At 30.8% G+C, this 4,129-nt stretch overlaps 1 long non-coding RNA gene across 1 annotated transcript; it reads left to right on the top strand.

Annotated features, from left to right (window-relative positions):
* Positions 1-531: 531 nt before the first annotated feature.
* Positions 532-3,687, top strand: LOC132633852 (uncharacterized). Its single transcript, XR_009579873.1, has 5 exons — positions 532-634; positions 779-836; positions 925-988; positions 1,211-1,334; positions 3,448-3,687. It is a non-coding gene; the product is annotated as an uncharacterized LOC132633852 (long non-coding RNA).
* The last annotated feature ends 442 nt before the right edge of the window (positions 3,688-4,129 follow it).

The raw sequence follows: 4,129 nt of genomic DNA, 5'->3' as shown, positions 1-4,129 counted from the left end.
GATAACACTGTTTTCATTTTCAACACTATATGGCATCATTTAATAATTTTTAAAACTATCTGAATATCATTTTAGTAAAAAACTTTGTAAACACATATGAGCTCATTAAAGTATAAATATAAAGTAAAAGAAATGCCTACATGTAAGTAAAAGAATTTTCAAAAATTCCTCAAATCATAATCTATCTATATATAATAGGAGAGGCAAAATAAGGATATGATGACAAGTGTCATCACCAGAAAAATTTAAATTTAAAAAGAAAATAAATAAATAAATAAAACACTTAGCAAAATTATTAATAAATAAAAACTTTAGGAGCCGAAAAGTTACAAATTAATTATTAGAAAAATACAAGGAACAAAAACCTGCAAGGGTTAAAAAACAACTTCAAGAAGCGGATGAAAAAACCCTATGAAATTTAAAAACACATAACCAGTCATTTTCCATTCCTGTTTTTGCAAAAGCATAAAAATAAATAGCCATCACAAATTAAAAAAAATGGAAAATTCAAAACTGAGAAAAACTGTCAATTCAGTTTTTATATCTGTGTCGTCACTTCAAATTCAAGTTTCCTTAAACCACATCTTTGCCTCTTTTCGGAAACCGTCTTCAACTTCCGCCATATTGTTAATAGGTCAATGAGTTCCTCTTAAATTATATATATATATATATATATATATATATATATATTCTTTCTTCTCACAGTTGGAAAGAAATGAAATTCTTTTCTTCTTATTCCAAGATTTTCATGTATTTCATTTTTGTTTTTTTGGGTAAGGTCACTTCTTTCAAAGGTTACAAGGAAAACCCAAACACTTTTTATAACTTCGGTTAAGGTATTGGCTTCATGGCTTTATGTGTGTGAATTGTGAGTTTCTTTTGTCTACTTTGTAAACGTGATGGATATCCCTTTCACTTTTACAGCAAAATGGAGCACTTGAAGACCAAAATTCACAATGGATTGTGTGAAGTTCTGCATATTTCGATGGTATGTGCCGACTGTTCTGCAACTTTTCTTATCCCTATTTGACGCCTCTCTTTTATAACATACCATCTTTTTCCTCATCAATTTATGATAGAATTGGTTCTTTGTGTTACAAGTTAAGATTTCAGATTAATTGGTTTATTTTCATTAAAATTTGGAGATTATAGTTAGTACTTTTTAACATTCCTGTTCGCTTCAACAACATTAATATCACATCAATCTCAGGATATGTGCAGTCGACTCAACAACGGATATTTGCAGTACACCTTGGAGAATTTTTGCAAGGATAGCACTTTAATCGAGCAACTTTCTCAGTGACAAAATCACTCATTGAAACTCAGCCATGCAAGTAATTACTCTACTCTAATAAAATCCTTTAATTTAATTGCTTGGTTGAATATCATTTGTTAGTTGTACATGTAGTATTATGTGGTTTTGCGATAAAGTAGTGCCAGCCAATATTTTTGATGCAGGATTATAACACTGATGTAATCAAATAAAGCTCCAAAATTAATGTGTCAACTTTAGTGAGGAAACCGATAATCAATTCACTTAGATTGGTTATCTTATCATGAGAGGTTATGTTTTAGCTTCGAGTATAGAAGAACTAAAAGCTTACTACGAGGTCTCTTACTTCTAAAAGTAAAGAGATATGCGTATTACTATTTGTTTTTATGAAAGCTGTTTACTTCTGTTATTTGATACTATTAGTTATTTTTTACCTTGCAGGGAGCTGCTAATTCTAAATTTATATGGATATTAATATGGTTAAATTAGATCTTTTCATGATTTTTATGGGAAATTTTTTAATATGAATAGTTGTGTAAAGTAGTACATCTAGAAGCTGCTTTGAATGTACTGTGAATGATATGGATACAAAATTTAAGGATGAAGTAAGAAAGCTTCTGCTACAAAAAACAATTGTATTTGTTTTCTGCATTTTTTGCCAATTAAGGATATATATCTATGCACTGTTTGTCAGGGGTCTCATTTGCCATCTTTCGTACTTCTATTTCCTTGAAGGTGATGTTCATTAACACAATTTTTTATTCATTCTTTTAGGACATCTAATAAATTGCAATGACACAGAATAAATTGTGTGACCCCTAACCTTTGCCCTGTAAATATTTTGGTTTAATATATTTGATGACCAATTAACGCTGATCTACATCTATCCCTTTGTCAATTTCAATAGCAAAAACAATGAAGAAATGCTTATTTTATAGTCAAATTTATAAGTCTTTCTTTACTAATTTGATGAAATGTGTTAAATCTGCAAGCTATCACATTTGCAGATTTTACGCATTAAAGTAGTTATTACTTAAGTTACTATATATAATATTTCTGCTTCCTCTATATATGACGAGGGGTGTTTTTTTCTATTTGAAAATATAACACTAGGGAAAGAAGTAGGTTTTACTCCCCCCTACAAAATTAAGCTGTAGAAATTACTGTAGCTTCAACATATATTTTCATTGTGTCCAGCTCATTTCCTTATCTCAGTTATATAGATTAAAGTGAAAGAGGATGTCTCCAAGTTATTTCTTCACGCTATATCTTATATATATTAAAGTGGGAGAGGATATTTTGTATATAGGTATTGAATAAACCAGAGAAAAAAATCTGAAATTATACGGGTAACCAAGGTTATGTTACTTCACTTGAATAAACTCTAGCTTTAACATATATTTTTGTCGATTTCCAACTTATTCCCACTTATACAATATTCAACTTATAGAGGATTTAAGGATAATAAATGTTCATCTATTTGTCAGAAAATATTGCTAACACCCTAAAGAATATTTTACAAAGAATATTTCTACTTTTTTTAAAGTAGAAAAGAATTTTTCATTCTCTTCCACCAGCGAAAAGTCAAATACAACTGGATGATTTTTTCTATGCGGTCAATGACAGTCGCGTGGAATAATGAGAATGCTTGGATTCCTTCTCAAGTTTTATTACATATTCTTTTTTTGAGGTTTTCCTATTGAATGTATTTATTCTATTGTTGATTTGTTATCAAATACATGTATCTCCTCAGTAACATTTGATACACTGGATCTCATGAAGTTCTATACCGTGTTAAGATCTACTAGTTCCTTAGTCCTTTTGAGACTCTTGGTGAAAACTGTTTGTTTTGTGTACAACGTGAGCTACAGGTATGTGCCTTTGGCATCTCTTTCAAAAACTTGTGCTCCTGAGGCCCATAAAATAATGATTGAAAATGCAGGTTTGTTTGCGTGCATCGACATCGCTATCACAAGCTTTAATAGTCCATTAGAATCACTTGGTTGACATTCGATAAGTTTTTCAAGTCCTCAATCCTTAAAGGAAAAACATGTCAATTCTTTAAGCCGGCCTGATTTTAAATGCTACCCCGATGTCATTACTTTTTCTTAATTTTGTCTTCTAATCTTGATATCTAATCATCCCTTTTGTTTATGTGGATCTTCCATTATCAGTATAGGTGTTTGAAGATGGATGTTGGACAAGTGATGGGAAATTTGGAAGGATAATATTAATTTACTTGCATTAGCAACTTATCCTCCAATTGAGTTCAAAGTACAATCATTCTGCTATACTCATTCTTGATTAAAAAAAAAATTATGTGTGTTTTAGACATACAATGAGTGTCGCTTATTTACATAAATAATATTTAGAGCAAAAAGACTACAAAATATAAAACGTGTCAATGAATATAACAAAAGCAGAATTCTTTCATGCTCCTTTGTGTCTACAGTATTTTTCAAGTAATATTTTCTTTTGATAAATTATATTTAATAATCCTCGGGTAACGCGCGGGTACCGATACTGGTACAAATATAAAGTAAAAGAAATGTCTGCATGTAAAAATCTATAATAAGCAACAAGTGAAAAAAGAGAAAACAAGAGAGCAATAAGAAGCAAGAATCTAGTGAAGAAATTACTATTTTTTAGGTTAATAGATAAGATCAGTAGAAGAAAGTAACAAGGAAAATAAATTGCAGCGAATGGGGTTGTTCCTCCCTTAACTAGAGGTCTCGGGTTCAAGCCTAGGTCTGAAAAAATCTTTGATGGAGAGCGCTTCCTCTGAACAGGTCCTACGCGACGCGAATCCTGATTAATCGGGCTCCAGTGCGGATATCGGACACCAGATAGGAAACC

The sequence above is a fragment of the Lycium barbarum genome, chromosome 3 (genome assembly GCF_019175385.1).
Source record: "Lycium barbarum isolate Lr01 chromosome 3, ASM1917538v2, whole genome shotgun sequence".
NCBI lineage: Eukaryota > Viridiplantae > Streptophyta > Magnoliopsida > Solanales > Solanaceae > Lycium > Lycium barbarum.
Note: the sequence above shows the minus strand (reverse complement) of the source record. Positions and strands in the feature narration are given on the sequence as shown.